The sequence below is a fragment of the Stenella coeruleoalba genome (assembly GCF_951394435.1).
Source record: "Stenella coeruleoalba genome assembly, chromosome: 14".
Classification (NCBI taxonomy): domain Eukaryota; kingdom Metazoa; phylum Chordata; class Mammalia; order Artiodactyla; family Delphinidae; genus Stenella; species Stenella coeruleoalba.
This window is the reverse complement of record NC_137160.1, coordinates 22,982,990-22,997,033: the sequence shown is the minus strand read 5'-3', so window position 1 is coordinate 22,997,033 and position 14,044 is coordinate 22,982,990.

Here is a 14,044-nt window from a genome sequence, read left to right as displayed (position 1 = left end):
CACATGCACCCCAATGTTCACTGCAGCACTGTTTACAATAGCCATAACGTGGAAGCAACCTAAATGTCCATCGACAGGAATGGATAAAGAAGATGTGGTGCATATATACAATGGAATATTACTCAGACATAAAAAGGAACGAAATTGGGTCATTTGTAGAGGTGTAGATGGACCTAGAGACTGTCATACAGAGTGAAGTAAGTCAGAAAGAGAAAAACAAATATTGTATATTAATGCATATATGTGGAATCTAGAAAACAGGACTTCAGTCCTACAGCTGCAAGGAGCTTAATTCTCCCAAAAGCAAGAATGAAACATGCTTCCCCAGAGCCTCCAGATAAGAGCCCAGCTCCTGTTAACACCTTAATTTTGGGATTGTGAGACCCTAAGCAGAAAACTCAGTCAGCAACTAGAAACCCCCTCCCTCACAATGGACTTCTCATCTACAAAATTGTGAGATAATAAATATATGGTATTTTAAGCTGCTAATCTTGTTGGTATTTTGTTATACAACAATAGAAAATGAATATAGTCACTATGTAATTTTCAAACATGGTTTTATTGAGATATAATTTACATACCTCACAATTTATTCAAGTGTATACTTCAATGACTTTCAGTATATTCACAGAGTTGTACAATCACCATCATCAATTTTAGAACATTTTCATCACCCAGAAAAGAAACCCCTTACTCTTGAACTATCACCCCTCAGCTTCCCATCCCCCTAGCCCTAGGCAAGCACCAATTTACTTTCTGTCTCTGTGGATTTGCCTATTCTGGACATTTCATATGAATGGAATCATACAATACATGATCTTCTGGTTTCTTTCACTTAGCATAATGTTTCAAGGTTCATCCAAGTTTATGTCCATGTATCAGAACTTCATTCCTTTTTATGGCTGAATAATAAGTAGTCCGTTGTGTGGATATACCATATTTTGTTTAGCTATTCATCAGTTGATGGATCAGGCTTGACTCTTTTTTTCTGTAATTGTGGTTAAAAAAACCCACAAAAAACCTGCATAATATAAATTTACCCTAACAATTTTCAAGTGTATATTACAGTATTGTTAACTATATACATATTGTTGTACAATGGATCTCAAGTAGTTTTTCATCTTGCATGACTGAAAATTTATACCCATTGAACAACAACCCCCTGCCTCCCCGTCCCCCCAGCCTCTGGCAATCACCAATCGCTACGTAATTTTTGGTACACAATTTGGACATGGTTCGAAAACTTGAGTAACATTATTATTACAAAGTTATTTTCATCCCCATTTACTCACTTATAGAACAAGATTCTCAGGGCTCACATCTATAAAAATGAAAACTAGAGATAGTATGGGTACTGAACGTGGTCATGCTTTAGTGTTAAGTAATATTTATCAATGGTCTTGGGCTGCACTCCACAGGCCTACAAGGCCTGTGCTTGCCCAGCTTCAAGACCAATAAAAGAGCCCGGAGTCAGCAACAGAGACATCAATGGTTTAACGGATGGAGCTTACACGTCTGAAGCGAGGTCCTGGAGCGACATCCCATCGTGTGTGGCGGCCAGCAGTCAGGACATGGTGGCAGTCTTCGTTTCTGGGGGAAGGGGAGATTACCAGTTATAGGGGAATTAATGTCAGGTGGACTCATTAGTTACCGGGGAAACCAGTAGAGGGGCACGCCCCTCACTGTCCCTTTGACAAGAACAATCACCAGCTGGGGCCTGGACCAAATACATAGGAAGGTCAGTCATGTGCATAGGGTTTTGGTAAAGCAGGCACTGATCTAGCAGAGGATGTACAACAGCCATCTTAAGTGGCCTGACCATAAAAATGGACACAGAACTGATTGTAAAAAAAGGAAAAAAAAAGACTCATTGATCTCACTTAAGAAATGTATTTCCGGGGCTTCCCTGGTGGTGCAGTGGTTAGGAATCCACCTGCCAGTGCAGGGGACACGGGTTTGAGCCCTGGTTCATGCTGCAGAGCAGCTAGGCCCGTGCGCCACAACTACTGAGCCTGTGCTCTAGAGCCCGCGCACCCAGAGGCGGGGCTCCAAGACGAGAGAGGCCACCGCAACGAGAGGCCCGCGCATGACAATGAAGAGTAGCCCCCGCTCACCGCAACTAAAAAGAAAGCCCACACACAGCACCGAAGACCCAACGCAGCCAAAAATAAATTAAAAAAAAAAATGTATTTCCAATAAAATTTAACTTTTCATATTAGTAACTTGTAATTAGGTTATTTCGATCAATTATAACTACTTATAATTTTAATAATAAGTCAATCCATAAGAAATTTTTTGGTCACAAGAAATATAAAAAAATTGTTTTCAATATATTCAGATTTTTGTTACAGAAAAATATGATAGAGTGATCAATAAAAGTATGCAAAAAAGCATAAAAGGGCTTCCCTGGTGGCGCAGTGGTTGAGAGTCCGCCTGCCGATGCAGGGGACACGGGTTCATGCCCCGGTCCGGGAGGATCCCACGTGCCGCGGAGCGGCTGGGCCCGTGAGCCATGGCCGCTGAGCCTGCGCGTCCAGAGCCTGTGCTCCGCAGCGGGAGAGGCCACAACGGTTAGAGGCCCGCGTACCGAAAAAAAAAAAAAAAGCATAAGAATACTATTAATTAAGGTAAGTAGAATGGAAAACAATCAAAAGGAGAACAGGAATGATGAAATATTTTACCGGGAGGACCACTGGCGTAGTAGATGGGAGCACAGACTCTGAAGTAAAACTGCAGTGTGGTCTTGAATAAATTATTTCATCTCTCTTTTGCCTTAGTTTCTTCATCTGTGAATCTGGAATGGTAATAGGATTGCCATGAATAAACTGTTATGAAGATTAAATGATTTAACATAGATAAACAATTAAAACCGAAAGTACTATATACAAGTTAGACATTATCATTGTCAAACCTCAGATCTGAGCCTGGGGTGTTCCCTCATCATTCACTTCAGCTTTAACTCCCATGGAGTTTGGAAACTGCCCTTAGAGTACTCCACCAACCCAGAGGGTGAGTAGGGAGTACCTACAACCCCCCAGTTTAGGAAGGTTGGGTCCAGGACACATTGCTTTGAATCTGTTTAGGCCACTAGCCACATGTGCTACTAAGCATCTGAAATGTGACTAGTCCAAACCAAGATGTACTATAAGTGGAAAATATTCCCTGGATTTCACACAATATGAGAAAAAGAATATAAAATATTTCAATCATTTTTTACATTGATTATGTGTTGAAATGACATTTTGGACATATTAGGTTAAATAAAATGTATTATTAAAATTAATTTCACCTGTCACTTGACTTTTTTAATGTGCCTACCAAACAATTTAAAATGACATATGTGGTTCTCCTTGTATTTCAACTGTACAGTTCTTCTTTACACAGTCCGCCTCAAGGTCAGCAGTCAGAGTGATCCCTTAGAAAGGTAATTAAGGTCACATCACTACTCTGCTCAAAATTCCCCAATAATATTGAGTCTCACTCAAGAGTAAAGGTCAAAATCCCAACCAAGTTCTACCAGGTCCTAAGTGATCAGCCCTATCCACTGCCACCTCCAATCTCCCTGGTCTAGGGTGGGACCAAGATTTTGCCAAACCTGAGGCTTATACCATAGGTGACCAGGAGGGAAAGGAAAGAGGAACGTGGGTCCTTGCTAAGGAAAAGAATGCAAACTACAAATATAAAATTAGTTACAGAATTGATGTTAATTTAGAATTAGAAAATAAATCTCAACAATTTAATTCAGATCCCTTTCTTCTGATATCTCTTTAGGCAATTTATCAGACGTGCTTACACAGAGATTCTTCCAGATTGCAGCCTGGCTCCACCACCCCATCTAGAACTCTCCACGACTCCCAAAATTCCCCTCAGGAACAGAGGTCCAGGCAAGTGTCATCGGCTTCGTGGTAAATCTCACTCTGCTCCAATCTCATCTCCTATCATCCTCTGCTCTTTCTGTCACCTCGCTGTTCCTCACACCAAGCGTGTGCCCACCTTAGGGCTTTTCTACTTACTGTTTCCTGAGCTTGAAACATTCCATCCCCAGCTACATTCATAGCTCGCCCTCTCATTTCCTTCGGGTCTCTGCTCAAATGTCATCTCATCAGAGCAGCCTGACCTAGATAGACACTCAAAAAAATCTGTTGAATGAATGAATGTATATAAACTGAATGACAGGGAGACCCTATCATTTTTCAATAGGAAATCATTTCTTCAAGGAAATAATTCACTCTGCACCCCCAGCCCATATCCTCATAGTAAATAGGAAGTGAAGTCATAGGACATTCTATTCCTTTCTATCTGTGTCTTTCTAGAAGAGCAGTTTAGCGTGGTGGCTAAGAGTGCGATGTTTGAAATCCTAGCTCTGTCAGTAGCATGTGACCTTGGGCAAGGTCACTTAGTTTCTATGAGATTCAGTGTCTTCCTCTGTAAACTGGATAATATAACAGTATCTGTCTCACAGGGGTGTTGGGAGGATTAAATGGGTTGATATGAGTAAAACACTAAGAATAGTGCCCGGCATATAGTAAGTTCTCAAAAAATGTTGGTAACAATAGCATATGTAAATTATATAGACTATAAACTCCTCAAAAGCGGGAGCCCTGCATTCTTTGTAGCTCAGCTAACATGTAGAGCCCACTCAAGATGTTTCTACTGGTTTGGCTCAGCGGTATTAATTTATTAGCACATGCAGGCATTGTCTTGCTTGCTGGTTTCTCCATCTGCTCTAAATTTAGTACTAAATAAAGACAGTTGTGGGGTGGAGGAGATTTTAGAGATCTCTGGTCCAAATCCATTGGGCTTTTGTTTTGTTCAAAAGCTGTAATCTAGACAGAATTTAGAAATATCTGCTGAAGACTGTTTTTAGGCATGTGTTGCAGAAATTTGTAGCATCTATTTACATTGTTATGTGTATCCATACTTTGAATCTTCAACCATTTACATATGGCAATATCCTGATATTCCAAATTTGATGTTACTCTGTATATGAGCCCACATAATTCCTAACTCATTATAATGTATGGATATTAAATCAATTGATTTATGAGAAGCAATCCACTTTTTCAATCTTAGAAGTAGAACAGTCACAATTCTACAATCCCAGGTTTAAATAAAGATGTCTAGGAGTAGGGTTCCATTATTAAACTTTACATTTGTTTTAGTGCATAATAATACCTTATGTCTGTATACCTTGTTTAATGTTTAGAATCACCCAGTAAGGTAGGCAGGTAGGGGAGTATCATGAATCTCATTTTATAGATGAAGAAATTAGAACAAAGAGGTGTTAACTGACTTGCCTAAGTTTACTAAGTGGTAATAAATGGCAGAGCCAAGACTATATTCAGTTTTCTGACTATTAGCCAGTGTCCTTTTCCACTCTCCAGGCAGAGGGAAAAGTTAGGAATTCTTCCACCAAGTTTTACAGCCAGACTGTACGAAGGACCTGACAGTACTCGCCAACGGTGGTCTGTGTGTAAAGGCTCCTTTGGTCAGTCCCAGTTTGTAATGCTATAGGCCCATCCCCTTGGCAATGAAGATTTATACCAGGAAAATGTTGCAGATAACTGTGTTTAACTGCATCTGCTAGAACCGAGAAACTTTGGGATTGAAAGATCAAAAACAATCATTGAAAAAATAACTTGAATAGTGGTGGGGAATCTTCCAATCAAGTACTCAACCTCTTTGCTCCTTACTTCAAGCTAAAGATGCCTATGAAACCCCACATAATGTGGCAGCAGAAGATATTTTTGTAGACAGAACTTTGAATAAAAACAATCATAGTTTTGCAGAGTCTGTTTTCACTGGAAGAGAGCCACCACCCCAGAATTTCTTGTCACTAAATAGTTAGGAGGGAACAGGATCAGAAGTAGAAAGAGAAGTAGCCTGAACATACAGCTGATGGGGATGGACTCTACTTGGTTTATGATGTAAAGGAGTTAGCATGAGTGGTAGGGACAGAATGACTAAAATCTCCATGCGGTTAGCATATATATTCTGATCAGATGAGTGTAAACTGGCATAGACAAGTATGAAACATTTGATGTTGGACATAGAAAGGGGTGAAGAGAAAGCCAGACAATGTAAGGGATCTATTCCACATAACACCCCAGTATGATAGTTAGGAGCCTTTATATTTTAGAGGACTGAATACCCATTCAATGAGCTTGAACAATAACAGAATTTATTGATTTCTTACAAGTCCAAAGAACAGGGATGGTACCAGCATCAGATGCAACTGGTTCCAGAGCTCAGAGGAATCAGGGTTTTCCCTCTCTCTCCTTCTAACTTTTAACTCTGTTCTCCTCTGTTTGTTATCCCCTTTCCTACTGCAGATGGGCTTCCTCCGTGTAGTCAGAGATGGTTGCCAGCAAAGGCAGGCCAATGATCCATCCTAGCACAGCAATCCCAGCACAAAGAAAAAGCATGGCTTCCATGTATAAATTCACAGAGAAGGATTGTGATTGGCCAGTGTGAGCCATATGTCCACCCATGGGCCAGTCTCAAACACTCAGGTGAGTTCCAGGATTCATCAATCCTTGGTCATGTCTCCACATGCAAATCAAAGCAAGCAGATGGGGTCTGTTACCAGAAAACTGGTGATGAGGAATTTGGCTGGGCTATCACCATCCACTATAGTAGTAGTTCCAAAATTTGTCTGAAGGTAAAAATCACCTGGACCTTTGTTAGAAAACAGATTCCTGGGCTTCCCACTCAGACCAATGCAATCAGAATTTACAGTGGAGAAGAATGGTAATTTGTACATTTAACAAATAACCCAGGTGTATTAGTTTACTACTGCTGCTGTAACTAATTACCAAAATCCTTAGTGACTTAAAGCAACATAAATTTATTATGTTACAGCTCTGGAGATGAGAAGTCCAGAATCAGTTTCAATGGACGAATGTCAGAGTGTGGAAAGGACTGGTTTCTTCAGTAGACTCTGAGGGGAAAATTAATTTCTTGCCTTTTTCAGCTCCTAGTGGCTTTCTAACAACAAGGCTTTTTTTTTTTTCCTTTTTATCTTTGACTGCGTTGGGTCTTTGTTGCTGCACGTGGGCTTTCTCTAGCTGCGGCGAGCAGGGGCTACTCTTCGTTGCGGTGTGTGGGCTTCTCATTGTGGTGGCTTCTCTTGTTGTGGAGCACAGGCTCTAGGCGCACGGGCTTCAGTAGATGTGGCATGTGGGCTCAGTAGTTGTGGCTCACGGGCTCTAGAGTGCAGGCTCAGTAGTTGTGGCACACAGGCTTAGTTACTCTGCGGCATGTGGGATCTTCCTGGACCAGGGATCAAACCCGTGTGCCCTGCATTGGCAGGCAGATTCTTAACCACTGCGCCACCAGGGAAGTCCCTCATAGTGGCTTTCTAGTGGTATTCCTTGCCTTGTGGCTCCATTTTCCATCTTCAAAGTGCACCACTTCAACTTCTGGTTGCAACGTCACATTGCTTTCCCTTTGACTCCAAATCCTCCTGTGTCTCATTAGTCAGGATTATTATGATTACATAAGGCCCACCCAGATAATCCAGAATAATCTCTCCACCTCAATATCCTAATTTAATCACATCCGAAAAGTCCCTTTTGCCATATAAGGTAATATTCATAGGTTCTTATTATCAGGCAAGGCTGAGAAACACCACAAGGAATGGTTAGTTAACATAAGAACTGCAACATAAATATTCCAAACTATAAATACTGTAGAAGAATAACTAATTATTTAACTGTATATAATATATAGATGCCCAAATTGGGTGTCCCAACCACCATGTTTTGGCATGTACCAATAATTCATGATATTTTATTGCTGTATAGTGGATCATTGAATGAATTTACCACAATCTGTTTGTACATTCACCTGTGGATGGACATTTGGGTTATTTCCAGTTTTTGGCTATTTTGAATAAAGATGCTATGAACATTTGTGTACAGGTCCTTGTGAAGACATATTTTCAACTTGGGGCAGTGGGATAAACATCTAAGAGTGGAATTTCTGGGTCATATGGTAAATGTATATTTAATTTTTTTTTTTTTTTTTTTTTGTGGTACGCGGGCCTCTCACTGTTGTGGCCCCTCCCGTTGCGGAGCACAGGCCCCGGACGCGCAGGCTCAGCGGCCATGGCTCACGGGCCCAGCCGCTCCGCGGCTCGTGGGATCCTCCCGGACCGGGGCACGAACCCGTGTCCCCTGCATCGGCAGGTGGACTCTCAACCACTGCGCCACCAGGGAAGCCCTATATTTAATTTTTTAAGATACTGCCAAACTGCTTTCCAAAGTGTCCCATTTTACACACCTACCAGCATTCCAGGCACTCCACACCCTTGTTAGCTCTTGGCATGGCAAGTCATTTTAATTTTATCTATCCTAGTAGGCATAAAGAGGTGTCTCACTGTAGTTTTAATTTGCATTTCACTGATGACTATTACTACTGAGCCTCTTTTCAATAGTATATTTTTGCCATTTGTATATTTTCTTTAGGCATTTTGTTTTCTTTGTCTTATTTCCCTCCCATCACTCTTTCCTGATTTTTTTTTTTTTTTAAGATCCTGCTAATGCCCTTAAAGTAGCAGTGGTGGCTTCATCCGTGGTGGTTTCTGCTAAGTGAGGCCTTGGAAGGAAGTGATGATGGTAGATGAGATTGAGGAGGTGGGTCTGGTGTGGTCAATGCTGAGGGCAGAGTAGGGAGGAGCTGTGAGCGGTTACAGATCAGGAAAAGCTAGGACAAGAGCAGCTGTAGTTTGGGCAGAAATGAAAGCCTTCCCCATCACCTTAGGGCTCTCCTCCCTCAGTTGTTCCTGTCAAAGTTTTATTATTTGCAACCAAAAGAGTAGTAACTAATATAACCTAACAGGTCACTGTGCTCCCTAGCCATCTGATCCAATATAAATCCTGACAATCCTGAGTAGTAGCTATGAGACTTCTTTGGATTTTTATCTTCTGAGCCTTTGTTTCCTTATCTATAAAAAAAAAGAGTTAATGGCCATCATCAAAAAGTCTACAAATAAATGCTGGAGAGGGTGTGGAGAAAAGGGGACCCTCCTACACTGTTGGTGGGAATGTAGATTGGTGCAGCCACTGTGGAGAACAGTACGAAGGTTCCTTAAAAAACTAAATATAGAACTACCATGTGATCCTGCAATCCCACTCCTGGACATATATCCGGAAAAGAAGAAAACTCTAATTCGAAAAGATACACGCAACCCAATGTTCATAGAGGCACTATTTACAAAAGCCAGTCTAAGTGTCCATTGACAGATGAATGGATAAAGAAGATGTGGTATATATATATATACAGTGGAATATTACTAAGCCATAGAAAATAATGAAATAATGCCATTTGCAGCAACACAAATGGACGTAGAGATGATCATACTAAGTGAAGTCAGACAAAGACAAATATTATATGATATCACTTATATGTGGAATATAAAAATTAGTACAAATGAACTTATTTATAAAACAGAAACAGACTCACAGACATAGAAAACAAACTTATGGTTACCAAAGGGGAAGGGGCAGGGATAAATTGGGAGTATGGGATTAACAGATGCACACTACCATATATAAAATAGATAAACAGGGCTTCCCTGGTGGCGCAGTGGTTGGGAGTCCGCCTGCTGATGCAGGAAACACGGGTTCGTGCCCCGGTCCGGGAAGATCCCATATGCCGTGGAGCGGCTGGGCCCGTGAGCCATGGCCGCTGAGCCTGCGCGTCCGGAGCCTGTGCTCCGCCACGGGAGAGGCCGCAGCGGTGAGAGGCCCGCGTACCGCAAAAAAAAAAAAAAAAAAAAAAAAAAAAGGTAAACAACAAAGATTTACTGTATAGCACAGGGACGTATATTCAGTATCTTGTAATAAACTGTAATGGAAAAGAATACAGATATATACATATATAAGCATAACCGAATCACTTTGCTGTACACCTGCAACTAACAAAATATTGTAAATCAACTATATTTCAGTTAAAAAAATTTATTTTAATTTAATAAATTAATTTAAAATGTTAATGGCACCTTCCTCACAGAATTATTGAATAGCTGACATGAGATCACACGTGCAAAAATGCTTAGCAAATTTTTAAGTGCCCAAAGGGTGTAAAGTGTTGTTGCTCCTATGATTGTTAACCAGGAAGTGACTGACAAGTGCTGGCAATCAGTCATCTTGTGAAAGGGTATTCCCTTTCTAGATCCCTTTTGCCAACTTCATTACGTACATCCAGGTGAAAAAGTCTGAGAGCCACTTGGAAATAAGAGTTTGCCAAAAAGGGATGGGGCAAAACTAATCTTTGATTCCTGAATGTAGCTCATTTGATTCTCACAACAGCCTTAAGTTTCTTTTGAGGATAAGCTCAGGAGTGGAACTGCTGGGGTTTAGGGCTACCCAGCCTTATCCTCACGCAGTAATGCCCAGGGCTCTCCTGAATGACCACGCCAGGAGCAGTCACTTACACTCCCATTGGGAGCACCTTAAGCGTCCTGTTGCCCCACCCACTGCCAGCAGTTAATGGCATCTGATTTTCTTTTCTCCAATCTGAGAGGTGTAAAATGGTATTTAGTTTTGATTTACATTTCACTGATTACTAATGAGGTTAAACATCTCTTAGTAGACTTATTAGTAATTCAGGTTTCTCCTGTGAATTGCCTCTTCCTATCCTATGCTCATTTAGTTTTGTCAGATTCCCTGTCTTTTCCTTAAAGCTATCTTAAAGGACTTTTTTTGAATATTGTAAGTATTTATTTTGTGTTGATTTTGAACATTACAAATAACTTTTCCCAACTGACCACTTGTCTGTTAGTTCCATTTATGATGGCCTCCATAGGACAGAAATATTTAATTTTGATTTCATCAAATCTATGGATTTTTTTTCCCCTTAAAATTTGTGAATTTGGCCTCTTTTTAAAATTTATTTTATTTATTTTTGGCTGTGTTGGGTCTTCGTTACCGTGCGTGGGCTTTCTCTAGCTGCGGTGAGCCAGGGCTACTCTTTCATTGCGGTGCACAGGCTTCTCATTGCAGTGGCTTCTCTTGTTGCGGAGCACGGACTCTAGGCACACGGGCTTCAGTAGTTGTGGCATGGGGGCTCAGTAGTTGTGGCTCACAGGGGCTCAGTAGTTGTGGCTCACAGGCTCTAGAGCGCAGGCTCAGTAGTTGTGGTGCACAGGCTTAGTTGCTCTGCAGCATGTGGAATCTTCCCGGACCAGGGCTCGAACCCGTGTCCCCTGCAATGGCAGGTGGATTCTTAACCACTGTGCCACCAGGGAAGCCCCACATACATTCAATTCAAGTTCAGAAGTATGTAACCTCATCCATCTTACATGTATATCTCCTTTCTGCCATGTCAAAATCTCAGTTCTCAATGACACCAATATACTCATTTCCTTTATCCTTCTTTTCAACAAATTATTTTTTGATTTTGCTATTCATATTTATTGCTTTTCTTTCCTCTCCCCCACCATCATCAAATATCATTGATTTTTGCCCTTATCTTTATGGGCTTTTGCATTGAACGCTTAGCTCATTTGGTTTCAATATTTCTTGTTTGTTAAATAAGTGCATGTGGCACTATATATCCCTTTTAAGGACTACCTTACATATACTTTGACACGTGGTGTTTCATTTTTTGGTAATTTTCCTTATTTTAATATCTTTATTCTGGTATTTAATAGTATTTTTTGCATTTTCAGATTTTTAGGAATTTTAAGCTATCCTTTTGTTATTGATTTCTAAATATATTGCATTCTTCATTAGAGAACATGGGCTGTATGATGTTAACTCTTTGGAATTTATTGAGGTGCACGACTAGTACATGACTGATCTTTGAGACTATTCCATATATTCTTGGAAAGAATATATATCCTTTATTTGTTGAGTATAAAGCTCTCTAATAGACTGAGCTTACTAATTGAGTCATTAAAATATGTTTTATAGGGACTTCCCTGGTGGTGCAGTAGTTAAAAATCCACCTGCCAATGCAGGGGACACAGTTTCAAGTCCTGGTCCGGGAAGATCACACACGCTGTGGAGCAACTAATCCTGTGCGCCACAACTACTGAGCCTGCTCTCTAAAACCCGCAAGCCACAACTACTGAGCCCGTGCGCCTAGAGCCAGTGCTCCGCAACAAGAGAAGCCACCGCAATGAGAAGCCAATGCACCACAACGAAGACCCAACGCAGCCAAAAATAAATAAATAAGTAAAATTTATTTTAAAAAATATATATATATTTCACTTTTTTTAAAAAAAACTATTTGATCTATCAGTTTCTAAGGTAATACACACAGTCCCTGACCTATGATGGTTCAGCTTAAGATTTTTCAAATATACGATGATGGGAAAGCTATACAATTTCAGTAGAAACTGTACTTTGAATCTTGAACTTTGATCTTTTCCTGGGCTATCGACATGCAGTACAATACTCTCTCCTGATGCTGGGCAGTGGCAGTGAATCATAGTTCCCAGTCAGCCACAAGATCACCAGGGTGAACAACTGATACATTTACAACCATTCTGTATCCATACAACCACTTTGTTTTTCACTTTCAGTATGGTATTCAGTAAATTACATGAAGTATTCAACACTTTATTATATAAAATAGGCTTTGTGTTAGATAATTTTACCCAACTGTTGGCTAATGTTAAGTGTTCTGAGCTTGCTTAAGGTAGGCTAGGCTAACCTATGATCAATAGTTTAGGTGTATTAAACGTGTTTTCAACTTTTTATCAGGATATAACCCCACAGTAAGTTAAGGAAGATCTCTATATTAAATGTCCAATTACGGTTGTTGATTCTTCTATCAGTTGTTGCTTTATATTTTTTTGAAGTGATATTGTTAGGTGCATATATTTTATAATCTTTATAGCTTCTCAGTCTATACTGCATGTGAAGTCCTCTTTGTCCCTTAGGATGTTTTCTACTTTAAGGTCTATATTGAGTAATATTAAATGGAGTTCTTTTGGTTCATATTTACCCTGTATCTCTTCTTCCATCTCTTAATATTCAAATAGTGATTCACTGGGCACTTCCCTAAGCAGTGTTGTATAAGAGCATGGCAAGCATCAGGATGCCCCTGAGTCCAAGTTCAGCTCCTAAGGTTGCAATCCTGCACTGCACCCTGTTCATTTTCTTATTATTTTTCTCTCCCATGACTGTCTTGTTCATATTATATCCCTATCTTGGAGCACTGTAGCTGACACCTAGTAGGCACTCAGTAAATATTTGTTCAATATGAATGTCCTCAAGAGCATACAGCCTCATTAGGAAAATGAGATCCCTTCAAGAATAACTTATGGAGCACTTACTACATGCTAAATCTTTCCCACACGTATTACCTCTTTGATCTTATCTCCATCCTTGCTCCTCTCTCTTACCCTGTCCTATCTGCACTGATCCTACTGTTGTTACATTAACACACTAGGCTCATTTCTACTTCAGGATCTTTATACCTGCTCTCCCCAGATTTTTGCATAGCTCACTCCTTTACACCTCAGGTCTGCTCAGATGTCACCTCTTCAGACAACCTTCCCTAATCACCCTATTTAAAATACTACTCCACCCTCTCTCCAAATCTAGTCATTCTCTATGATCTTTTTGAAAAAAAAAAATCACTATTTAATTTTATATTATTTGTTTGGCTACGTTTATTGTCTCTAGAATGTAAGTGCTTTAAAGACAAAGAATTTGTCTCATACACCACTACATCCCCATCTAGAGCAGTGCCTGGCAAACAGTAGACACAATAAATTTTTGTTGGAGAGAATTTTCAGTTAATTCTCGGGAAAAAACGTTAAAGAAGTATGATGACACCTATTTTTACAGATGAAGTAACTAAAGCCGAGAAGACTCAGTAACTTGCCTAGGAACACAGTGATGGAGAAGGATTTGAACATAGGTCCCTTGACTCTAAAGCTCATCCGTAACGCCCACCACTATTTTATTGTCTCCTAATGAAGGAGAACGCAAACACACAAGATGGTAGGAAATCAGGTGCCAGTTGGGGGCTTTGGATGAGATCAGCTGAGACGGAGTCACTGGTAGACAGAGGGTTGGGCCCTACG